The sequence below is a fragment of the Pezoporus wallicus genome, unplaced genomic scaffold (assembly GCF_028554395.1).
Source record: "Pezoporus wallicus isolate ANWC-B61680 ecotype Strahan unplaced genomic scaffold, APGP_CSIRO_Pwel_v1 contig_6464, whole genome shotgun sequence".
In the NCBI taxonomy this organism is placed as follows: domain Eukaryota; kingdom Metazoa; phylum Chordata; class Aves; order Psittaciformes; family Psittacidae; genus Pezoporus; species Pezoporus wallicus.
The window spans coordinates 1793006-1819978 of record NW_026642130.1 but is presented as its reverse complement, the minus strand read 5'-3'; positions in this window follow the sequence as shown (position 1 = coordinate 1819978).

Below are 26973 nucleotides of genomic sequence, written 5' to 3'. Positions count from 1 at the left end.
AATATATATATATATACAAATATATATTTTTTGCTTTGCAATAAAGCTCAAAGCTATAACACAAATATTCATAAAATGTCATAATCTTTATTGTGATATTCCCTTCTTAATTGTAAAATCCTGTCTGGATCCTATTTTCCTGTACACTAGAATCAATATTGTGTTCATGAGTGAATGGTTATTATTTCTGTTACTTTTTCATGTAAGTGATATTTTTGAGATGTGAAATAGACACCAGAATTCTCAAACATGAATTGGTTTACTTCTCCCCCCCCAAAGAAATTACAGTCTGTTTGTAACTGGAATCAAACAGTGAAATTGAAAGAAAACAATTTGCAGTCCTGATCTTCTAATTTGGTTTGTGTGATCTTAACACAGAATTTGGCAGGGGCAGAGAGGGAGCAAACAAAGAGGGGCTATTAGGACTGACTGAAGGCAAAATATGTTCATCTGTTTCCATTGGGTGACAGGGGATTCATTCCTTGAAATAATTGAAATGTGGCACTTGCCTGAGCATGAAGACCACACTCATTGAAATTAACTCCAGCCTGTGAAAAGCTGGCTGTCTGATGGCAGTCATTGCCCCAGAGTCACCAATCCACGTCCTTTCTGTGGGAATGGAGAGAAACAAAAAGTTCTCTAGGACGATTCCCCTTGTGGGATGCATCTCCTTCAGGATGGCTATCTCTCCCCATCTCTATGGGTGGAACTGGGAAGATGAGCTCACATTAGATACCCCAACTTTAGAGGCTAAAATCGAGTTCAAGGACTTCCATTGCACAAGTATCATCCTGGCAAGTGCAAGCTCTCAGTTTTTGGTTGTGCATTATTCTGATCCACATGGTACCTTTTGCTCTGGCAATGGAAGGGGTGAGGAAGGTGGGAGCTTCTGGTAAAGTGAGCTTTGCCTATTGGTAAAGTGAGAACTTTGCCTATTGCTTCCATGTTCATGTTGAGATGGATGGGACATCTTGTCTATTTATTCACAGTAAAGCCTTTCTAAGAGCCCCACAGCTGGATCCTGCTGCCAGAAATGTGAGGGGCAAAGCCCACATTTGCCCAGTGCAATGAATGCAAAAAAGCATCAAGCCCCAAATGCTGAGACTTTGCTTGATTAGAAAATGCTTCCATGGATCTCACACATTTACTTAACAGAATGAAGGGAATTCTCTCCATTTCCTTTTGACCAGACTGTGGGGAAAATAACAATTTTCTGCCACTACTTTGTCAAAGCAAACAAAAAAATTACTTCCCAGAAATGGGGACAAATAGAGTATGACATATATATTTTTCAAAACAAACAGAAAAAATACTACTGAACTTTTAAATCCATCTGTTCCATCAGAAAAAGAAATAAATACAGGAAACGAAACCCAATGTGAATAAATCTCAGTGGAGAAAATGCTATTGAGTGTCACCTAAAGCACAAGACAGGACTGCAAAACATATATTTAGAGTTGGATTCACAAGACCCCTTCTGCCTAGTCTTCTCTCAAAAATTGGCAAAATTGTTCAGTACAAACAGCATTTTTTTTTCCTCATTCTGGTCTGGTGTCTGTACAAATCTGGCTTGGTTTTTGGTTTGGTTTTATTATTTCTGTTGCCTGTTCCCAGCTAATTCTATTTTTATGGTGTAGTATTTTGTCTACATGGAATGAAATAAGATGTGTTCATGAAATTGTATAGCAGATGGAATTACAGGTTGGAGTTGATTTGGAAAAAAAATCTAATGGTGAGAAAAATGCCTATATGAAAAGTATGCTTCCAAAGTGTGTGTTTGAATTTGAGCATTTTGTCATTCTACTGAGCTTTTTGAAAGGTTTATTTTGAAATAATGAGGCTTTATGAAGTTTGAGGATTTTGAGATACCAAAAAGCACAATCATGGTTAAACTGTTACAATTTGATTGAAGTTCCATTCCGTTATTTCTTTCTTTGCCTGTCTGAAAGTTATAATCCCCAAATTTTGACAAGAAATATATAATCCTTTTACAGCTGTTCACTAATCGTCTTGTATTAGGCAAAAGGGAGAGATACAGGTGTTTCATTTCTGCTCAGAAATCATGTGGAATTCCTGGCTTTATTTGTTCTTTGCTCTAAAAATAGACTTGAAGTTTTGTACTTAGTGTTTATTCTCTTTGAGACCTACTGTAAAGTCAGAAAGGTTTCCTTATAACTGTGTGACAAAGAGGCTATACAGTAAATGGAAGAGACAGCCTGTTTTTTATCTCATGTGCAGAGAAATGTGGTCTACGAAGGACAAGCTCATGCAAATCACTTGTGGATCTGATTTGGTCACGCTGGTAAATGTTAACAAGGGGACAGGTTTATCCTTGCTGCACTCCACAGCTGCAGGCATAGATGCTGGTTGAATTAAATGTCTGAAGTAGCATTAGATGTGTCCTCAGATGTTCAGAGCACTAGTGCATTGTTTGTGAAATAGGAAAGTCTTAAGCATTTATTTTTCTTAATTTCTTTGTCTGAAAGGAGCCTAGATTTTCTTTTCACTGATGCCTTTGGTGGTCATGAAAACATTTTCTTGTTGCTTTGCTACTCAGGGTGTATCATGATGATCTGCTAATGCTGACTTCAAGGTTTTATGTCTTTCTGTAGCATTGGTTATGCTTTACACGGAATCTCTATGTGTCTCTTCCATCATGTTTAATATCTCTGTGGAGGAAAGCGTGGTTCTTCTAGCTTCATGCTTACTGCTGTGCTGTCTGCTCCTTTCCAGGTTGTCAGACTGTTCATTTTGTAAAGGTCCCATTTATTGTGGCAGCTGCATTGTGAGCAAAATTTTCCTGTTACTGCAACTCTGTAAATGTGGGAGAGCTTTACCAGCTTCAGTGAAGCTGATTCAACGTTTATCCTGGCATGGAATAGCAGCATGCATTGGTGGGAAGGGTGTGCTATCTGAGAAGGAGTTGCCTCTCTGTTGACTGTTGTATGACAGATGGGTTATAACAAGTGGATATAACAGCACTGGGAATGTCTTCTGCTGTCTCACTAAACAGAAGATTTGGGTAAAGGGTTGAGCAGGTTCTGGCAATGGAACCCTTACAGAAACCAAGACTCGTTTGGTTTGGGTCAAAGGTCTTCTGAGATCATTTAGGCAGCGGAGCACTGAGGCTTTCATCCACAGAACTTGTTTATTTCTCTTGGCTATCTTCTGAGGTTTGGAGGCATAGAGCCCTGCACAGAGTCAGAGTTGGCATACTCATTGCTCAGGTCAAGTCAGGATAGTTGGAAGCAAATGAAGGAGATGCCCATGCTGTTAAGAAGCAGGCTTATGTCCAAGTTCTGATGGTAAAACCATGGTTTCAGAGCTTCTGAGTACATTAATGACTGTATGGTTAAATATCAGGACATGCCAAGGCTCATATGCTGAAAGGGAGACCAGTGCACCATCAGAAGATCTTACAAAAGATACCAGAGCTTAAAATATATAGAACAAGTGCTGCAATTTTAACCCACTGGAATCCTTCTCTGAAATACAGACACAGCAAAGGGGGCTAAGGACTTACTGCCTGAGGTGGCAATTGTGAAGCTTTGTTACGGCCATTCCACTGTCAGAAGATGGTGGTTGTTCAAACAAGCAATGGATCTTCTTAAACCTGAAAATAATTAGCCTGGAATCACCAAAGCAGTCATGCCATCCAGCCCACAGGCCTGCCTGACTGTAACTTTGATTAGGTATCAAGGAGGAGGTGTAAGGCTGGTAGATGCTGAAAGGATAATCTTCCCCCTACTCAGTGGGCCTATCCCATCTTTGAGGCTGGCTTCACATTCAAACTTCCAACTTGAATTACTTTTATGGAGTGATAATGGCATTAGCTGTGAGGACACTTGGCTCTTCTTGGTGCCAGTCCCTCTTTGCATCATTAGCTCCACACCAGTGACATCACTTGGCAGTGAATTTCTTACAGATCTGCCTGAGCAGATAAGCACTGTACTTCCAGCCAATTTCAGTCTTCAAGTTAAACAACCAAACTACCTTGCTGGTGGACATGCTTGGGGTCTCATCTCACAATCTAGCATGCTCTTTATATACCACTGAAAGGTAGGGTGAAGGGTTGAGTAACATTTGGATGTGCTCTGAAGATGTGAAATCTCTAGACTTAGTAAGAGCCACAGATTGTTATCCCATTCCTGTTCAGTTCCATGTCTACATCCACGCTAATAAATTAAACAGAGCAGGACCTGGCTACAGGCTCAGTTGTTAATGTTTTTCAATAGTAAGCAAGATTCATGGCACTGTTTTGGCTGGGCACAGCAAGCATTGACCCAAACAATTTCCTACTTGAGGATTTAGGGGGTCTGGAGGCAACAGACACTTTTGTTGTGGATACCCAGTCTTGAAGGCTAAGGGAGACCATCACAGGGAGAAAGAATGTGCCCTGTCAGTGTTTTGTTTGCTATAGATATGAGGATCCTCACCAACTGCTAGTTAAATGGCATGACAAGATTTGGTGTGATAGTCAAGAGAAGGTAATATTGACTAGATCTGCAACCAAATCCCTGCTTAATAACAGAGACAAGGTTTGAGGGAAGATCATATCTTTTACTAGAAATATATATTTTGGTATTAAAATACCTTCCCCTGTAAACCATGCCTCTCGTATTACCTTAGGCTATGCACAATACCAAAATGTGACTAGGAAGAGTTTAGAAATGTCTTGCAATGAATTTTGTTTCTGCGTTGTCATTCTAGTGTTAACAAACTTTTGTGGCCCCTTTAATCCTTATGGCCTGTACCCTGTTCTTATCTCAGGGTACACACCAAAGCAAGAGATTTCATCTTTACAAGGTGCCAAAGGTTTCTTATTAAGTCCAAAAATACCATCCTTCCTTTCCACAGGAGCTGAGGGGATCAGTATGTTCCAGGAAGAGCCCAGAATTCTTTTGCTCCATGCCTTCCCTTTGTTATGCTGCCAGCAGAGCCTCAAGGACAGCATATGGCCCTATTATACTTGCTTTTCTTAAAAAAAAATAAAGACTGCACAGAGCTGCATGAGTTTTAATGGTGTAAAATGTGCTGTATTTATGTGCATTTCCCTCTGACAAGCAAGATACTTCTGCAGAATTCAACAGTTTCAGAGCTGGCTGCATTTTCCTTCAATAATTCCTTGTTTTTCAGGCTAGGGGAATGATCACTTCCCCCCAGCCCAAGAGTGATTTAAAATGTAATTCTTTACCTTCTTCCTGAAGTATTTCTCAGCTCCAGTGCTCAGTAGAAAATCAGCCTTGGGCTTTCTCAAAACTCATCACCAAGAGCACCAAAAAAATTTGTAGCACCTGAGCAATGGGGAGATTTTTGGCATGGCAACTTAAGACTGGGTTAAGTCTTCACAGATTTGGTAAAGCAGATGGCTGCACAACTCTCTGGATCACTTGTGTTTGCTCACTCTGTCAGGTTCATTCAGTGTATCAGGTGCTTTTGCGTCATTACTTTTTTCCTATGAATATGAAACTTTTTTATTGGAGAAAACAAATGCATTTCCTCTTTTTATATCTTGATACAAGCAACTTGCATCCATATCAGCCAAATACAGGCAACTGAAAGAGCAGAGATCATCTGTAACACTTTATTGGATAAATACTGTCCTTTTCTCAGGGAAAGAAGTGCCTGGTAATATGGAACAAGAAGATAGCAGAAATGTTTCTCATATAAAAAATTATACTAAATGGCATTTAAAAAATGAGAATTTCAAACCAAATTTCAAGCAGAAATGAGGTTGGCATCCATGAATAATATAGATAAATGCAGATAACGGCAGTGTAGTTACCTCTACTTTGCTGATGTACAAAATTGCTACTCTGACACAACCCTTTGTCATGACTTTCCCTGCATCAAACTATTTGGCAGGAATCGCCAATGAAGATATTCCTTGGAGCCCACTGTTGTTTCAGTCTTCATGATGGGGTATTGGGACATTGGACAAAAATTCTTTAGCTCTGCTGTTCCATCCATTAGCACTGCCATTTCTAGCCTACATGCTGTGATGTACCAGTTATTGAAGAAACTATTCTCTGCTCACTTCTCATTAGGTCTAGTCTGAAAAAAGTGTTAAAGCAATGATTAAAGTATAGTTATTTTTGTGTCCCATGGTTACATCTATTGTCTGTTTAGCTACTTGAGGAGTTCCAGAAGATATGTCCTTTAAACTTGAAAGCTTTAACTCCCCTGTGTGCAGTCAGATGTTCTTCCCCTATGTGTGTCTAGGCTGTGTTATCTTGGTAGGATCTCAGGCTTGTTGCTTTTACAGGCACTAAGAAGAACACTATAAAAATACCTCACCAATCGTTAAAATTCTTCTTAGCAGCAGTAACGTAAGCTTTTAGTACATGACTTATTTACTGCTGTTTATTAAGGAATCTTTCATCTACATTACCATGACAATTAGCCACCCCTCTGCACTTTACATGCATATGTGTGAGGCAAGATGGTGGTACTCTGTCATTCTCTCAAGGCAATTTTACTTCTTCCCCTCGATCTTTAGCAAGAACTGAAAAGGTCTCCCATAGAGCTCCAGTAGGAATCTCTGAAGTTTTAAGATTTTGACCAAGTCTCCACTAGAAGTAAGATCTCTTCCATGTAAACGATTCTTGGTCCTTTGAGCTTTCTGTTTGCTCCATAACATCCTGGATCCTTTGGGAGGCAAAAAGATGCAAAAAATGAGGAACTTTGCAATCAAAGGTGAGATTCATCTCACCTGACTTTAGACATCTACAGTGTGGATGTCCCACATGAGTAGATTAATGAATGGAGGCCACTTTTACAACCTGTATAAAAGAATATGTGCTTCTGGGATGCAATTCCTGTCATTGTAAAGCAGCTTCCTGCACTTTGTCAGATGAATCATGTCCTAGAAGTGTCTGTGTCTGTCTTCACTTTACAAGAAGTCCAAGATACTAACTCAAATGCAAGCATCAATCTCTGTTTAGATAATGAGTCTCCCATGGTCTCAAGATCAAAATCAGTTTTTAAAGTGTACTCTGCAGACCGCTTACCTGTCAAGTGATCTTGTGTTCGTTACACTGTATGGGTATGGAAGGAAAAGAACTCATGTGCAACATTATGAGTCAAGTTCATGACATTCCGATTTCTATTTCTGCAAAACATCTCATTGGAAACTTAATGGCCAGTTTACACTTATTTGTACACAAGCACTTCCAAAGAATCTAGTTTTCATCTTCTTTCAATAGAGAACTGTCACCTGCTGGAACTCTAGAGTTGCTTTTAGTGTTGGTCTTCTATCCAGACTTCCTGTAGTCAATTTTAGTTAGCTTTTGAATTCAGATAAGCTCACAGTACAATGTAGCACAGCCTTAAATAACTGAGATCCTCCAAAGCATCTCCAAAGGGGCACTGTATGGTCCTTCAGCACCTCTTCTGAATTTTTACTGCAACATATGAAAATAATTCAAAGGCTTGAACTGCAATGTCTGCTACTTTACAATTGGAGAGGAAATCTTTCAGTGTACCCATTTTTCTTGCACAAAACTGACATCTTTTTCTGGCACAACAAATGAGTTCAACATTTGTTCTCATCTTCCAAAGAGGGTTTAGTGGACTGATACCAAGCATTCAGGGCTGAGAGTTTCCCTGTGTTCCATAAAACACAGATCTTGCAGATTTTTTGGGAACATCTTGCTGGAATCTCTATGCTTTTTGCTGCTCTAGCAATCAGTGTCCTTGCATGACACAGCGAACAAAGCATGGCTAAGATTACAGTCAAAGGCTGTACACTAGTGACCCAACCGGGCAAACAAACTATAGGTACATTTAGATGAGAGGAGCTGTTCTGACAGCAGCTGTGGAAAAGAAGCTGTGATGCCTTTGCATGAAAAGAAGGAAATAAAAAGATAGCTGTTACTCCAAGATAAAACGGAATAAGCCAGCACTGAAATGTGTCAGTACTTCAGAAAATCCAAACCTCCACAAATTTTTAAGAGCTTGGACAGTATAAATATTGCTGGTAAGATTCACTTTAAATGACTTAGATAACTGAAAGTTAACTCCAAACTCAAGCTACTGCTGCTTAACTTTCTCTTTGATTCTTGGAGAATAATGCCTCTCCTACCAGATATATCTGAAGTATGAGAGATAAACCACTCTCTGGAAATGCCTATTTCTTTCCACTGACTACAGAAAGAGCCAAGGGTGATCTTTTAACACAATGTGGATATCACAGGCCACTTTCACTAGTCATGCAGCAAATTCCTTTGTATACGAATAAGGCAACATGCCTAGTGTCCATCTGCCATCCACAATTCATCAGAGAAGTTCAGACATTAACATCCAAGGGGAGAAAATCACTGTAGAAGGCAGAGGCCTTCATTGTTTCCTAGAATAACAAACCCACCCCTCTCAACTAGCCTCACAATCTCATATCCCAAAGCTTGACATAGGCTAATTTTAAGCAATTTAGCTTGTCAGATTTTGACCACTTGTTTTCTAGCTTGAGAGCTTGTGCTGTAAGTATCTGGGTATTTTCTGGGTAGGCATTACAGAAGTCTTTGTATATCCTGACTTTTCACCCTTTTTGGGTTAGTCTTATGGTTCACTGTCTTGTTATTGCTTAGAGTTTGGGAGGAGCAGTGCTTTTCCTTTTACAAGGATTTTTTGTTGTCGTTGCTGTTGAATTTGGGTTTGTCTTTTAAATTGGTTTGGTTTTGTGTTGTTTTGTTGTTTTTTCTTTAGAACAATGGTCATAGCTAAATGAATGCCTCTTTCAGTGAGGAAACACACCTAGCTTTTGCCTCTGTACTTTGCTTTTCCACTGGCACATCAAGCTTTGAGATGAATGCCTTGTTTAATGAAAGCCCAGGGTAGAGGAGGACTGGGCTCCTGTGATGAGAGTGTGTCTAATCCTTGAGCCTTTCCTCTTTACAGGGATAAGCATTCTTCCTGACCAGTGATTTTGCCAAATTCTTTGCTTCAGTTTGAGCCAGACTGATACGAGCTCCCACCATGTTAGGGAGAATGCACCAGCAAAGGAAGGCTCTTCTCAAAAAGAAGGTAGTTTTTAAAAATAAGTTAACAGAGGTGCAATGGCAGGTTTGCCACGTGGAGTTGCTCCACAGACCACGATCAGGGTGTGCTGTGAGAGAGGTGTGGGTTCCTATGTGGAGGGGCTTTGCAATGAGGAGCTGAAGAACAGCAGCAGAGCTCACTGAGGAGTCAAGCCTGGTGGGAGGATGTACTGTCTGACAGAACAGATGTGTTTGCTGAGACAGCCAAGAGCATCCCACTCCTGTGCTGGACTCCTGCTGTTTCTTATAGCCTCACAAGTGTTCAGAATCAAATCTAAGTGGAGGCAGAGATGGAAGACCTTTGAAAAAACATTTGTCTTTATCTCCCTTGAGCTCATAGGGTTCATCCTCTAGTCCCTTTATCTCCTCCCAGGCTGGGACAACATTTAGCTGAGGATTGCAGACGCAATTTTCAAAATACGAGGGTTGTTTTTTTTTAGCATAAAATATTCCATCTAAGTAATTCTGTAGCCTTTCCCACTTCAGTATTCTGTATTTCCTTCCCTAGCCATTTGGAGTGGGGACAGAAGTTGACACAGGGATTAATCCCATTTAAACTCTTAAATCTCTAATCCCACTTCACCCTCTAAAAGTTTAAGTATCTGGTCTAACCTCTTTGCATCTTCTTCCCAATATCATCAGTGGAAGGAGATGGGCACCTTTGGAGAGCAATTCATCTCACTCCACTTTCTGGGGTCTAACTTTCAATAACTTGAAGTCAGATGAAACTCATCCTATTTACCTGAGTAAAGGCTATTGAGGAGGTAGAGAATGCAGAATCAAGCACTAAATCAATACTTGAAATACTCTTCAAGGATAGGGACACTTCTTCTATAAGCCTGTATTTTAGGTGGTTATGGAGTCAACTGGATACCTCTTATTGGAGCTGAGACTGTTCTGCAGCCTCAGATCTTCCTGTCTAGCTTCTGATTATTTTGTTTTCTTGCTTAGATGAAAGTCTAGCTGGTTATGAAGTAAAATCGATGTGTTCAACTAAATTAGCAAGTTCCCATGATGCTTCTGCTATTTTAAACCTTGCTTTAAAAGTCAAAGTTTGCTGCAGTAAGCCATTAAGTGACATTGAATCATGGAACCATAGTTGGAAGGGACCTCAAGGATCATCTTGCTCAACCTTTTGCGGCAAAGCATGAGCTAGACTAGATGGCCCAGCACCCTGCCCAGCCAGATCTTAACAGTGTCCAACACTAGGGAGTCCACTACTTTCCTGGGAAGATTATTCCAATGGCTGACTGTTCTCATTACGAAGAACTATCTTCTTGTATGCAACCAGAATCTTCCTGTGAGTAACCTGTACCCATTACCCTTCATTTTTTCCATGTAGAAAGGGCGTCTCCTTCTTTGCAGTTACCCTTTAAATACCAGAACATGGTGGTAAGGTCTCCCTAACCCTTCTTTTGTCAAGACTGAAAAAAAATGCAGTTCTGTCAGCCTTTTCTCATAGGGCAGGCTACCCAGTCCCTGGATCATCTTAGGTGTCCTTTTCCAGCCTGTCCACATCTTTTCTTTATAGCAGTGATCAAAATTGCACACAGTATTCCAGGTGTGGCCTGACAAGAGCAAGTAGAGTGGGACAATGACATTTTTATCTCTGCTAGTGATGCCCTTGTTAATGCAACCCATATGTGTGTGTCTAGGGCATGTGATAGGCTAGATAGAGAGATGCACAGACAGGTAAGATCAGCAGCATACCATGAGTGACAGGCAAGCAGCAGAGCAATGGTTCCTGTCTTAGCTCTGGGATGTTTTCCTGTCCTTCCAAAGTAGATGTGAGTATAAAGTTATGGGACCTCAGCTTGTCTCATCCAGCCCACAGAGACAGGGCAGCCAGTTGCACTAAGGTAATTATGGATTATCTGCATTGAATAAAGGGGTTGAATTAGGTTTCACTCAGAAATTTCCTGAATTGCCTTCTTTGTGGTATGTTCTATGTGTCTGCTTGCTTAGCTGTGAAGTTGGCTTCTTAGGGTAGGAGCTAAGCATCTTCCTGGACTTAGTTCCACACAGTGGGTTATTGCCAGGGCTGAAGTCATTTGCATCTCATCCTGAAAGTTTCAAAGAAGAAAGAGCCCCTTCCAGATACATCTGTGGCTTGGAGTCACAGGGCCGATACGGATGATGCATCTTTAGGGATGTCATACACATAAAAAGTGGATCATTTACAATGTGAAATGCACAAACTCAAATCCCAGCTGTGGGAAGCTGAACACCAGTTTGCCTTGCCAGAGACTGGTGAGTGAGTGAGGAGCAGCAGTTTGACAACACAAAATCACTTGTGAACTCCAGGAGCTCAGTGAGGTGGCAGAATGCAGTGACTCAAACACACAGCCACATCCCTCATTGAACAGTTTTTACATTTCTTTAGATGTCGGGGTTCCGACAACGTTTTCATGCTTTTTCTTAAGGCAAAAGTATGTGCTTGTGAAATTGTGAAACTAATGTGTTATTTTGTATCTGTTAAAAACAAATGTATTTAAAACTAAAGAGCCGTTATTGTGCGGGGTTTTCTCTCAAACTGGTGCATACACTTTACATCAGGGACCTACTATACATAACAAATATCAGTGATACAGTTACTGTAAAACCAGATACACACCTTTTACTGTAATAATAACTTTAAAAACCTTGCACTGTAATGGTTACTATTAAAAAAAAAAAACACACAACAAAAAAACCCTCTTGTCAGAACCGATTTTGTATCTTTGATTATATCTGAAATTTTAGCATTTTTGTATATTTCCCATGTCAACGATAGCATCCTCCATGGTTAATTTCCGGGTTCTGCTTCCTTTCTGTCTATTCAAACGCATGCATTGCTACCTGTTGATGGGCAGGGCATGGCCATGGGAATCGAGTAGGTCACCTGCAGCTCTTGTTCAGAGACATGTGCCTGAACAAGCTGAGTAGAATGAAAAGTAAAGCCCCCAAACCACTTGGATGGTTTCAGATGGTGTTCAGAGTTCCAGCTACCCCGATCGTTATGACCAACAGAACCAGTGAGCGACTTCCGAGTCATTTCTTTATCCTGGCGTTGTTCTGGCCACGGTGGCTGTCCAGCTCCATCACACAGCAATGCATTGCGAGTAGGTAGGAAATCCAAACCAACAAGATAACTTTGCAATCACTGAGTTTATTGATGTTTTGTTTTCTTCCCCTTTTTAAACATTTTTTAAATGAGATGTATTTGGAATCAGCATGGTGTTGCAATTCTTTCTATTTTTAAATACTGATACATTCTGTGTGTAAAGTCTTGTTTCTTAGCTAAGAGAATCTTAAATGTGGAGCTGAGTTAGAATCATTTTTTTTCCTTGTTGTACTGTGATTTGGCAATTATTTTGATATAATCCTTTAATTTGGTAGAAGATTTCCCACACCTTCTCCCTCCTTCCTATCACATTTCATGTTTTTTACAAAACTGAAAAAAACAAACAAACAAAGGAACAAATAATCTTTTTTTCTCTATTTAGGCTGTGTAATGTTGTGTTGTCCAGATTCTGTATAAAAATATGTATATGATGTATCTGATATTTGGCAGTGAACGGCTGCAACTTTAACCAATATAATTAACAAAGAAATGCATAATGTTGGTGTTTTAAAAAGTAAAAAAAAAAAAACCTAGTTAAGATGTTTGTGTAAACTTGCATGGTTTAAAATGTACTTAGTGCATTGAGAAATGTTGTTAGGGTCCTAAGTGAAAGGCTGGTTTACTTTTTGATTCTAATGGTGATTGGTTTGTTGATCAGAATATCCCCTATACTGTATGTCTTAGTTTATTTAGCATATTTATTTATTTTTTTCTCAAGATCTAGCATAGTGTTATCTATTTATATGTAATACTGTTCCTTAAAACCAGGTTGTGGAAACTGCGTTTTGTCCAGCAAAATGATGTTTTGCATCATGTTGTGCTTCAGCTGTGATTCAGTTGCTTTCCATTTTATTTGCTGTGAAGTCCAGGTTTGACTTTCCTTTGGGATCTTACTTGACGGCAGGGAGATGCTAGAGGCCAGGCTGTGAGTGCCACTGGGGCAAGGAGGACCCGAGTGGCTTGCTCCAGCTGGAAACCAGGACATCAGTGTCAGGCCCGGCAACCTCTGACAATGGAGGGGTATGAGGGCAGGATTTGGTCCCTCCTTAATGAATGAAGGCTGGGCTTTTCCTCTCAGCAGCATGTGTTTTATCAGGATCACAGTAAACATCCCCTGGGGTTTCTCCCAGCTCTCTAGTGGATGAATTTGGCTTTTAGTGGCAGCCACCTAACACTACTAAAATAACGGGGTACCGGCAATGGAGTGTGGACAACCAGCCCTTGCCACCATGAGAAACACGGTGAATCTTCAGCATTCGCAATAAGCTCCATGCTCCGTCCAGAAGCACAATCCTGCCATGTTCAAGAGGAGCTGGGCTCTGCTCCCTGCAGAGCTGAATCTGGCTGATGGATTTGATGAGAGCTAGGACCAAACATACAAACGGGGACCGCACAGGCAATAGCCACAGTTCTTTTTCACATCTCCTGCCCTACCACACCTCTTACCAGTCTTCCCTAAGCTTTGCTTCTGATGAACCACCAGAATGGGGACATTTCGAAGCCTCCAGCAGGAACTGCACCAACACCATCAAAAGTTACTGGATTTAGTGACCATTAATGGCTCCTGGGATTCTCCTGTGCCACTCAATGCAGATACATTCTTGTCTCAATGCCTGAAAAGTCTCCAGTGGCCTTTCCAAAAATATGAGAGAGCTAGACTTAGATACATAGAGCTATCCGATTTCTTCATTTTTTTCATCCCAGAGGGTCTTAAAGGGCTTTTCCAGCATAAAATGATCTTATTTGTACAGCCTGTAAAGTGGCAAAGCACTGTTACTAACCTGCAGCCACCTCTGGGGTTAACCTGCCTGACATGTTTCAGCTCACAACACCTATATGCAACAGTCTAGTGCAAGAAGTGTGGATCGTGCCGCTGGGGGAGCTTAGCAAAAGTACATTTTGTTTTCCTTTTTGAGGCACTTCACCTCTTCTTTTTTGTCTTCACACAATGTCGGGCAATGATCTGTCCAAGTAACCTAAACTTTTTCAGCTTGCTTTCATCAGCTTTTTCTTTCCTGAAAGCTTTTAAAATGCTCTTTTTGCACAGAATAGGGAACAAATCTGCCCCTCCTCTTCTCCAGAAATAAAACAACTCCATCCCTCTCTCGTTCCTTGCCTCCCTTCTTTATACAAAGCTATCGGCTAATTAACTTTCCATTTTCTCTGACCTCCACTGCTTCCTTTAAAACACAGTTACAGTCTGATTTTGCTGCTTGATGTTCTAACTGATTTTAATCCAGACAGAAATAAACAGCCTGACATTAGGCTCTGGCAGGAATCCTTGCTTGGCATGCAGATACATACACTATCCTGTGGCCAAATTACACAGCTTGGTGGATGCCGGCTTGTGGCCTTGATGCTGACTACAAATCCTGTGATTTGTTGCAGGATTGGCTGCATCTCTGAAAAGCTGCTCGTGGCGGTCGTCTCCCCAGCTTGGTAAGCTTTATTCTTACTCTGTTCCAGATCCAGAGTTTCTCCAGTAAAACAGTGGAAATGCCCAAATCACATATGGTGTGTCGTGGCATGATGCTCAGTGGGTCTTTCTCTTTAAGAGGGATTCAGTCAATTATGAGTCCTAATTCTTTATATAGAAAAGCTGCTGCTGAAATCAAGTTTTGCTTTCAAAGGCTGTGAGATCAGTACTTCAGAGTCCACAAGGCTGTATGTGGAGCATCCTAAGATGGAGGACATTAGTATTCCATCCCTTGCAAGAGTCTTTCCTAATAGCCAAGATTTGCTTCTGCAAGGTCGGCCTCCTGTATCTCCAGTATGTCTGGGAGAAGGAGCTGTGCCCTATTAGAAAAGAGCTTATTCTTTGACAGATGCAGTCTGGATGTGTGCTCATGTCCTTGGTCTGTCTGCTTCTTTGTGGCCCCACATACATCAAGAGGAAGCCGGCTTTTAGCACAGCATCCTGCAGAGAGTCAGCCTCCAATGGACAGTCCTCCTCACCTGTCTCAAAGCCAGCATGAAAATGTTTTCATTTGAGCAATTAACCATATATCTGATGTAAATTACCAGAGTCCCACAGAAATAGCTGGAGCTATGCACCAGCCAACAGCATAGCACAAGTCTCTTCCAGCTGCCAAAAAGATGTTCATCTTCTAGTTGCCCACCAAGCTCTGATTTGCTCAATGGGAGCATGTTCTGGGGTTAGGTAAAAATCCTCGTAAAAAACATTACACTGGATTACAATCTCGGCACACTACTTTGCTCACCCTCTAACCACATCATCACTACAATCTCTCTGTTTAGACAGACTTTCCCCTTCCTGCCCCTAAGAAGAACACATCCCATGACCAGCTTTAATTTCCATCCTTGAAACCAAATAAAATAAAAAGCCTCAAACTCTAAACCCTGAAAACATTCAGCAAAGTAAAGGTGAGGCTGAGATTCTGCAAGACAGAACTGTGGATTTATGCAGGACTTTACATGACTGTTTTATTTCCAACGCAATAAAGAATAACCAACTTATTGTAGCAGACAATGCACCAGGTGCTATCTCCCAAAACCTTCTGCATGGGACAGTCTGCCCTGTATTTTCTCTGCCTAGTAGCACTTTGCAGAATGTTGGAAGGGAAAATATTCCCTTTGCTTCTGTCCCATCAGGAACAGATTGCAAACAGGGAACACTATTTGGCTTTATATATGTCTTTTCTTTCTTTATTTTCTTTTTCCTTCCTTTTCTTTATCTTAATTTTTCCTTCCTTCTTTCCTTCTTTTCACCCTTCCTTCCTTCCATCCTTCCACCGTTCCTTCCCTCAGTTTGCCTCTCTTTCTTTACATTTATCTCTTTCTCCTCTCAGTCTCTTTCTCTCTCACATTCTCCTTCTTTGTCTTTCTCCCTTTCCTTCTTTGCGTCCTTCCTTCCTGCCCTTTTTCTTTCTTGTGGGATGATCACTGGAAGTGACTGGATGTGTGAAAGCAAATCCCTTTGGTGTTTCCATCATAGTTTCAAGTTCAGTTGAGGGTGTTATTGTGAAAAGCCCGCATATGTCCCTTTGAAACTATCTTTTAGTTGTGCTATTGTTCATGTCCCCCTCCCAGTTTGGTTTCTTACCTCTTCTGGATTACGTCTTTAATAGGTGTTATGCCCAGTGTCCCTTTTTGACCTTTAACAAGCTGAACCCTGGATTTCAACCAGGAAAATAAATGTTGATTTGCCGTCCCAGGAGCTCACTGGTCTGTCTCTCCCACCTTCCAGCAAACAGCCACCTGTCTTCTTCTTCAGAGAGGAAATGCTATTCAGAGCAACACACTGGCATCAAGGATCCCTGGATCCTCATTGTAGCTTTTCCTTGCACTTGCTCTCTGCTTCATCTATGCGTGCCTCAGTTTACTCACCCAGGTATAATAATATCTACCTCACAGGGGTGTTGTGAGGCTCTGTTACCGAGACCTTTGTCTGGAAGGTGGGGTAGAAATGCCCACCATTCGTGGATTAGCTCATCAGCATTCCCTGTACAAGCTCCTTCTTGAGACATCAGTGTTGGCAGAAGTCAATGAATTTTATTCATTGCTTTCATTGGATGACAAGGTTTAGGGAGGAAAGGCTGGATATGACATGTGGAGGACATCAGATATGGGAAATTCTGCTCTTACTCCTGAGATAGATGAAATTACAGACACAACCATGGAGAAAGGGGGTTTTGCCCTACTGTCCCAAGTCTCCAACAACCACTTAATCAATCTCTTTGCCATCATGAACTCTCAGTCTTTGGATGGGGAAATCTCACTGGAGAACTATGCACGCGCACATTTTGGCTGTGTATGAGATGCCAGTGCTTTCTGTGACATAGTCGAGGCTGTCCTACGGGAACACCAAAGGAAATGTTTGCTGGTTGCTATTTGAGAGGATATGCAAAGAAAAGTAATTTTTAAATCATTTATCCACTTTGCTAGGAGTTTAGCACCTAAATACACAGAGACAGGTTCTCCTTGACCATACACACTTCCGTCAGTGGATTCGGGCCCTAGCAGACATGATTTATGACATGAATCCTAGTAACTGGCACTGGAGGAGGAAAACGTAGCCTACCCCACAGACAGCGAAGGGTGCTATTTTATCCCAGGCTTCATCTTAACCAGAATGAATGCTTAACAGAATGAAAAACATTCTGTCCAAGTGCAGGAATTTCTGCTACTTCCTTCAAGAAAGTCAGTCACCTAAGGACCTTCATTGAGGTGCGCTTTTGAAAGCAAAAACACCAAAAAGTGAAAATTATACTCCCAGAAGTGGAAATGGAGACCACAAAAGACCCTTCTCGTGTACCACATGGATTTGGTTAATGGAAAACAGTAAGATGAATTAACTTCTTTCACCCACAATTGTACATGGAAATTCTTGGAGCAGCTTAAGTGGGTCCTACTCACTGGCAAGCAGAACTCAGAGAACTTCTGCTTCATTTGCCTCTGAAAACTGAGTCACAAACTCAAAAACAAAGAAGGGGAGAGATTTAGATACAGTGAATCAGGTTTTCTGCACAAGGAAAGAACTATTCCATCCCTTAAGAATTTTTGTGAATTTGTTTTTCCAGCCTGCATGGAAACCTCAAGGCTAACAGCAAACATGAAACAAAAATATGCAAACAATGCATATGCCAACAAAACCAGTTCTGGTATCTTGGAGGGAGATTGTTTTGATCTTTCCCTGTTTGCAGCCTCCTTTTTTTTATATATATATTAAATTACCCTGCATTTTGAAATGTAAATTGAAAGAAATTTTTCTCAAATGGAAAAAAAATGATTGAAAAGACATCGAGAGCCTCACATCACGTCCTTCATTTCCCCATGCCTGTGGTATTTTTCAACAGGAAACTTCCTGAAGCTGGCATTTTCCAAGTTCTAACTGTGACACTCTGGCTTTTTTGGGGGGCAAGGGAAAGCTGTTTTTCCAAACAATACCCTTCACATCCTTTGACCCTCGTGCTTACACATCCCAAACCTTACAGGGTTCTCTTTGCAATGGGATTGCCTTTGATAGGGAGCCTGCATCTGCAGCAGTGTTCAGCACATTGCAAACATTTTGTGCCATGAGATCCTCATGGGATGGGAATAACCAGGAATCCAAGAGGAGTTAAATCCCCATCAGCCTGCAGAGCACCAAGAAGAGTACAGGCAGCACTGGCTCAAGTCCTGCCTCCAGCCAAGCCAGGATGGGGCTGTACTTCCTTTCTAAAGAGGTAAAATCTTCTACTGCCTTATAAACAAAGAAAGAAAATCCACTCTTCAGTTTATGCAGTTTGTTTGCAGCAATACAACCCAGGACCTTTACCAGGCATTAAGAAATTTTTTCTAGAGGTTGGCAGGAAGATTCTCTTTAATAATATTTTTAATGTAACTGTGTTTTTTTCCCATTTTTGGTTGAATCTTGCAAAGTTCCTGGAATAGTGAAATTCTGAAGAAGTCACCATTTTCCAACAAGGATGTCCACCATTCTATGATTCTATGATACGATTCTGTGCTCTCCCCATCATGCCCCAAGCAGCACCCTCTCCATTGCACCAGAATGATAAGCACATGGTAGAGGTTAGAGGGACCGTAACAGCCCATGGCTACAGTGACAAAGAAATAAGCACACTGGTGAGACTAAAGCACATGGTGAGACTAAAGCAAGCACATCGTGAGACTAAAGCAAGCACATTGTGAGACTAAAGCACATGAACCAGCCTGCTCTGTGATCCTGATAAAACCCGCTGTCTGTGAGTGAATTCCCCACTGCCTCTTGTCGAAGGTCCCAAACCCACATTCACACTGCACCCTCCTTCCTTCCCACTCTGCAAGTTCTTGCCTAGACATCACCCCCCTCTCCCAGGCCAGGTTTACACCAGTATATTCTGCTTAGCACAGCTCTTGCCTTCACCACAAATGAGATTCTCTGCAGAAGGTTCCTATGTGCCAAGGAGTGATTTTCCCAGGAATATGAATACCCCTGGGAGCTGCAGGAGAGCCTGGAATGGCCTGTGTCAGCAAACAGGCTGATCTGCAAGATCTTTGCTGGAGGAGCAGACCAGCTTGGCTTAGCATGGCAAAAGCTGTTTCAGTAGACCTGGCCAACACGCCAAGAGCTTTGCATCAGATCTGGGCTTGTGCACTTGCCTCTTCCTTGTCCCATTTGTGTGCTTTGATTTCTGAGCTGTTTTTTGCACTGTCGGGAATTTTTTTAAACCGTGTTCATTGTAGTCAGCTGCATAATGTTTGTTAGGCCTCTCCACCAAGCTCTTTAAATGAACGTCAGTGGCTGTCTTCCCTTGGACAATAATGAATGTATATATCGTAAGTGCAGACTATACAGAAAAGTGGCTAAGTCAAGGATCAGAGGGTTTTGTAAAGCCTGTTTATTTTTTTAAATAAGTTCGAGCATTTATATTTTACCACCATTTACGTGGTTTTGGGGAACCCAGATTGTGTCAAGATCTCATGCCAAAACAAGCCAAAAGTTGTTTGATTTCAACCTTTTCTTCCATGAACCATGTTTTAAATGATACTTTGTCATTTTAAATGTTTTATTGAAACATGTACTGATGAAAAAACAAACAAAATGTCATCTTGACAAAAGATTTATACATGAGTCAGAAAGTATTTATTTCAATTTTGTACCTTTCCATTTTAATACATTATAATGTATTGACTCAACTGAGATAATATAAACAGTTCATTTTAATAACATGTTTGCAGTGTGCTGTGTCTTTTTATTCTTTCCTTTCCACACCATGCTGGACACAGAACCTATAAAACTAAAAGCAGACTTGCAACATTTCAGATCCTGGCAACCCTGAGTTTGTTTAAAACAAGAGCAAGAGGATGCCTTTAGCGGAATGCTCCAGGAAAACCAAATGGGCACTGGGTAGAACCACAGGATGAGGTAGCCTGAGAGATCTGGGGTAAGGACGGTCCAGGGTTAGACTAACTACCATGCAGTTGAAAATCTAATTGTCTGCTGCCAGCTCCAGGAGATCTGACCTCCCTATGGACTGCCCAGATAGGGGATGGCAAAACCACACCACGTCTTCCGTGTGCACCACTGCAAGGGAAGCAGTTTGCATCCTCTGGCAGTGGTTTGGTTCCTGCATTGAGGCTCCCAGGTGAGCCTACTCACACAGGGAGCAAGTGCCTTATACCTGTCCTGTCCCTCCTCATCCCCACTCACTCAATCTGTACATAAGGATTGACTGTCTCCTCCACCAGACCCCCAAATTCAACATCTGTTTTCCTCATTCACCTCCTTTGTCACCTCCTGCTCCTCCACGCCCCTGCCCAGGATGGTGCATAAACCCATCACACACACGGAGGGACGCATCTATTGCTGCTGATAAGCTGTGCTTTGGTTTCTCTGCTCATTTTCTGGCTTCAGTTTGTGCCCCCTGTTGAGTCCCTCTCCCATACCCATGCTGAACCCAAACACATGTTCAAGCCCAGTTAAAGATAACTGACCCCTTGATCCACCAATTCATAGAGAAAGCCTGAGTATGAAGTGGCTATGCAAGCCATCCTTCAGATGCAGGGCTATCATGCAATGGTAACTCTTGCCTGGGGGCACCGAGGATATGTCACTTAGGAGGAGAGAAACTTGCTCATGAGGACTCTGTACTGGTGATAGAGGTTGGTACTGCATGGAGATCAAATCTGTTTGTGACCATTAGGTAAATGCTGACTCCATCCTTGGCTCTAAGGCACTGTCTGGCCAGGTCCATGCTACCAAACTCCTTCATCCTCCAGAATAGGGTGGTCACATCCGAATCACCTATTGGGAATGGTCTACTCTAACTCCTGAGCCAGGTCCAAGTATTATGTGGGACATTTCCAGCTGACCTGGTCTAAAACTGTACTCAGGATTGTGCTCATAAACGATCAGGCTGCTCAGCTGGAGTGCACACTCATTATGACTCTAAGACAGAAGAATGAGACTTAAAGATTACTCTCCCAAAAGGGGATTTCTCTGTGTGCTGGAGTCCTTCAGCTTCAGAGGAACTAGGTCACGGCAAGAAAAGCTGTGTGCCAGGAGAGGCTGGCTTCTTCTAAGGGGAGGCATACAGGGAAACCATTTCTTCTGGGGTTCTTGTAACTCAGTGCAGCACACTCTGGCTGTTGTGGGGCATCTTCCTCTGCTTCCCACCAGGAGCGAGATGGGATTTTCAGCGCAAGAGGACTTGTGTTGGCAATGGAATCCATGACAAATTTTTACACCATTGCCCTGATTTTGTGCTCTTGGGAATAATTCCTGACCTCTGCTGACTCCTGAACTATGCTTAGGAAGATCAATGTTTGTTGGTCTGGGTCAAAACCAGGCCAAGGTCCATGCTGACAAGTGGGACAAAAGCTTCCCTGGTAATGTGGGCACTGCTGTAACCTAAGCTTTATGGATATCAATCTAGTTGGCCTCATGGTTGCTTGTTTAACACATGCCTCCTACTGAAGACGCACCTGTATTTCACGTACTGGAATAGGCTCTGAGCCCTTCAGAGGCTGTTACTGTCACTTCCCACCCTGTTTTCCCCATATTTTCCTTGATGCTTGTGTTATCATGGGCTTCATGGGGGAATCCCATTCTTCCAACCCGTGGAAAAGGGACAGATAGTAAGATGGACCGGCAGTGAATCATACCAGTGTCCATGAGACCAAGGCAGCTCCTGGCATTGCTCTGTCAATGTCAGCAGAGATCACAGGACAAAGTTACAAGTGTAGATGAAAGAAAGGAAAACCAATGTGTAATTAAAGAGCTAATGAGCCTGTGCTGGCTATTTTTAGTGCTCTTTTATTTTCCAGTGGTTGCTCAAACAGCCCTGAAATGACAGTACTGGGTCAGCCTTGAAAGTGCAGCTACACTTTGAAAACTGAGCAACATCCTTGTGGGTTTCCCTCTTTATTTCTGTTCAAAAGCCCTAAACCTAATCTGCTGTGTTTACAAAGCTGAACCCTGCTGAGACTGTGAGCAATGCTGGTTCTGAAATCTTCAGAAGTAACCTCGATCCTGCCAGAAGAACTTCCAAGACAACCAGAGCTAATGAATAAAATGAGCTATACATTGCATGCATTAAAACAGTTAAAACCAGTTTATTGCAGATCTATTTGTTTTTTACTGACCCCTGTTTGCTGCTGCTGGATTTTGACTAGTCTTCAGCATATAATTTCTTATGAATAATACATCAAATACGCTCTACTGGGCCTGACATTTTCTCCTCCTCATGGGAAGTGACAAACTTTCCTTGCAACCATTTGCAAATCCAAAAGTATTTGCTATCTGGGGCAGGAATGCTTTCTTATTTCAGCAGTTTCATCATGGATATTTTTTGTGGGTCTTGCTGAACTCAGCCATTGACATTGCTTATGTGGCGCTCAGCTACTTCTTTTCTTGCTTCCTGACCAGAGGAGCGACTCTCATATCTAAAAAAGTATCATTTGCTTCTTATCTCATACGTGTGGTAAATTCCACTTGAACCTATCTGGCAACAAATATCTTGTGTAAATGAAATTTGCTGCCTAGCTGCATGTCAGAAAAATGAACACTACAATGATGGAAGAGAATTAATTTTGAAATCTGAATGAGAATCTGCAGGAAATCCTTTTTTTATTTCCCTTTCCTGTATCGGTTTGAACAAAGCAAGTGAGGGTTTCATAGGATTAAATGGGACACTTTGATTCACAGGAAAGCAAACTGCACTTTACAGAAGAGTAAACAGCATAGGATTGGTTTTGTGGTTTGGACTTGAGGAAAGATGAGTCCTGAGACGGCTTCCTCGATTTATTATAAAGTGACAGATATGGAGAACCGGATGAACTGGAGGAGCCTTTGGGAAGCCACCTAGCTCCTTTCCCCATTCTGTGGTCAGGTTAAACAGTCCATCCATGACAAATTTGACCATCAGAAAGACAATCCCACCACCCTTAAGCCAGTCCCAGATGTTCTGGTACCCTGCATATTCTCCAAAATGCTAAATTATGTTGGTTTCTGCTTTTCCAGGTGGCAGTGGACAAAGAAACCAAATGCTCGCACTCATCCCTAGCAGCCTTCACTGGAGTTCCTTTATGCTTTTTGTTTCTGAACCAAACAATTCCAGTTCCTCCAAGCTCTTCCTCAAACTGTCTTATCTAATCATCTGATTATGTCACTCCTTCTCCTCTCTGCTTCGTATCTGGTTCATCCCTGATTTCCTAAGTGCAGAGGCCAGATATGGACATAGTGTTACAGCTGTGGCTTTTTCATCAGGGAGTAATTATCCTCTTTCATCATAGATAATGTATTCCAAAAAGAACCTCGGTGTGGGAGGATGTCAACAGCTCCATGTCCCCTGTCATACATCTGGGACTTCAGCCTGGACCCATTCCACCATGGGGCCAGGGAACCATGAGGAGTTCCAGTCCTCTGCAATCTGTGGAAGATACCCAAAGTTCTTCAGCAGTGAGGTGTGGACCATGTGTCTGTGGCTCTTGGCTAGATGACAAATCTTGATACCTTAGTCACCAAAGCCAGCTTCCTGGTCAGAGACAAAAATTAGGTTCGTTTGTTGAGAACTGTGCCCAGTGAGTCATGTAGGTGTTTTTTCATCACTTCGTTGTTCTCCAGTTGCCAAGTATTGAACCAATTATTTAAGAACTCCTGCAGTTTTCCCAGGGACTGGAGTCAACTCATCCATGATTCCAACACTGACTCCATCACTGTGCTCTTTCTCCCACTATAAGGATTAGCGATTCAAAGACTGTTTCATGACATTCCTCAAAACTTCCAAGCCGAGCTTTACTCAAGTTACAAACCTCCAAGCAGACACATCAGCATTCTGTTCTTACCTTCAAACCTACACTGTTAAATTGCACTGAGTATTTGCCCAGGATCTGGGGGAAGACTGAACAAGAAACATGTCTCCTGACAACACTTCTTTATGGGCTTGTTACCATCTTGTCTACATTAAGAACTAGCCCAGACTGGCCCATTTTTCTCTTACCTCTCCTGCAATGTGTTTATATATTTATACTCTGTTTGCTGACAGCTGCACTCTTTGCTTGCCGATTTTATCTGTAGCTGATGTTTCCTGAGAGCGCATCTGTGCAAAGACACTTGGCCAGTTTATAGATCTTGTAGTTCTGCTCCATGTCTTGGTTTCCAGCCCCCTCCAAAATCTCCTTTCAGGTCTGCCTGGTCTGTAATGATTTCTTACCCTGCCTCCCATATCTCTTAAATCAACCTGCACAAGGCTGTTCCTGACCTGCTGTCCATGTCCTTGGGATCCTCATCTTCACCCTACCCATGGATTACACTGTGGCTTGCCCTTGAGGCTTGCTGGCCCCAACTCTTCAGCTTTCTGACCCTCTTTGGATGGGTCCATTTGGGACCTTCTGGTGCCTGGCCTGACGCAGCCATGGCTGCGGCTCAGATCAATGCTCCCAACCCAGGCTCAACATAGCCCAGCCAGGAAATCTGATCACCAAACTACCAATCGTAACAAAAATCCCACCCACTCTGTGCCCATTGACATGAGTCCAATCTCTCAGGAGCATCCAACTATTTAGCACTCCTTCGTATTTTAAAATACATCTCTACAAGAAATATTCTAGCACCCTGACTTTCACATCATGTCTGTGCCTCTCCACAAATCATTGCTGCTCTTTGGTCCACTCCGTTTCCTCTCTCTGGATAATAAATTGCTTACAGCACTACTTCAGTCTCACATTCTGTAAATCCTAGGCTGATGAAATAACAACAATAGTAGTAGCAATAAAATGCACTGTTCTCATGGAATAGAAGGAAAACTCTGTGGATTTCTATCTGCTGCCTCTTTTGCCCACTATCACTCCAGTGTTCCCTGCCAGGCACTGCACACCTCTGCTGAGCTCTTTGCTGGCAGCATTTCTAGGAACATCAGCCCCTTGCCTTGAGCCCTTTTCTGTTCCTCGCCTGCCCCAGTAGCTGTTCTTTGAACCCCTCATCTCCTGGCTGCGGGCACTTGTTCTGACATCTTTTGCTCCATGGGTCAGACGTTGTTAATCTCTTGCTCCCTGCCTGGCGCTTGATGGGCGGCTTCTCTGCTCAGCTAATACAGCTTTATACCAGAGCTCACCTCTAATCCGCATGTTCTCTCAAATCATTGTCCTAAATCAAACCTGTCTTTTCGTTTTAAGGTCTCCAGGCAGTCCTTGTCCCTAGTGCTTCCATCACACCTCTCCCAGGACTCGCTCAATAAGCATTTCTAGTCTGGCCTCAGGCCATTTATTCCACAGCAGAGGCTGATTTGCCTCACAAATGACCTGTTGCACAGCCAGGACTCGCATCCTATTTCTTTACTTGCTTCTCTCCTCCTTTTTCTCCCACTTCTCCTCTCTTTCTTTTCCTAGCTGCATCTTCTCTCCCTCCTCACAATTCCCTTGTTGATGGAACATTTGAATAAGGCAAAGAATAAGAGATCTTATAACTCTTATAAGAGATCTTATAACTGATGCTGTTTCTTCTCTATTTAAACTCAGGGCAATGTATTCAGATCTAGGCATCTCTTGCAGGAACCTAGTGTTAACCCTACCAGCAAGTACTAGTTTCGGCATCATCTCCAAGGGAGTTGAATCATGGATCCCACCCCCATGTCCTCAGGTAGCAGAAGTCTGGTGCAGTGCTCTCAGGGGCATTAGCCCATCCGTGGTTCTCGTGGCTGCCCTTCTTCAGGGCATAGGAGCTGCTCTCTAGATGAGAAATCTAATTCTCTCCTTCCTACCTTCCATGGGTCTCCTCTGGATGGAATGGGGCTAGCAAGGTGGGTATCAGGCTCAGACGCACTTACAACCCTTTTCCATTTACCTGCCACTTCAGTTTCTCTGTATTGTTGGCTCTGTTCATCCCAGCTGGATCTCCTCCTAAGACCCAAACACTTCAACCTGCAAGTGGCATCAAAGGAATTCCCAAAGCCTATGGGGACTCTGGAGCTGATGCTGACAGCACAGCACAGGCAGCAACCACCATGAGATCGATAACGATGTGCCAGGAGGAAAATACCCAGCTCAAATCTCTGAACCCTAAATGATCTTTGCAGTGCTGGCTGTTGGGAAACACCTCTTTTCAAGTAAGACCCTTGGGAGGAATCACTGGAGAACTCTTGAACGAAATGCCCACCAGGCATCTTTATTCCTTTATTTTTCAGACAAGAGCTACATTTCACCCACTCCAAGCACACTGGAAACAGGATTTCAGGCTATTTTCCTAGAGGGCTATAATCACCCTTATCAGCTGTTCTTTCTCTTTGAAGAAAACATATATACAAACATACATATATACATATACAAGTATTTTTGTTTCCTGTGACACCAGCTTTTACTCAGGTATGTAACTGTGAAATACAATAATTGACCCTGAATGGAACATTCCCCTTCTGTGTGTATATTCTCCATCCCTGGAAGTGTTTGAGGCCAGGCTTAATGAGGCTCAGAGCAACCTGGTCTAGTGAAAGGTGTCCCTGCCTGTGGCAGGGGGTTGGAACTGGATGAGCTTTAAGGTCCCTTCCAACTCAAAACATTCTGTGATTCTATGATAATGCATAATTTTACTGCCCCTGTGCATATCCATTTTCTTAAATGTTTTTAGGACTGACACCTTAAACTACTAATTTGCAATAACTGCATCTACATCTATGTCAAATAATTTGGACCTTGATCTCAATAAAGCAAATACACTTAGCAATAATTAATGCAGGTATAATCCCATTTGTATTTTGAGCTGTGATTCTTTGCAAGCAGGGGAGTAAGACAGCTTTGGAAGTAGAATTTCTCTGATGCACTCGAATATTAAGTTTCAAAACCAAGTAAGAAACAAACCTCAACCTCAAGGCATCCTTTAACAGAAATTACTTCCAATCT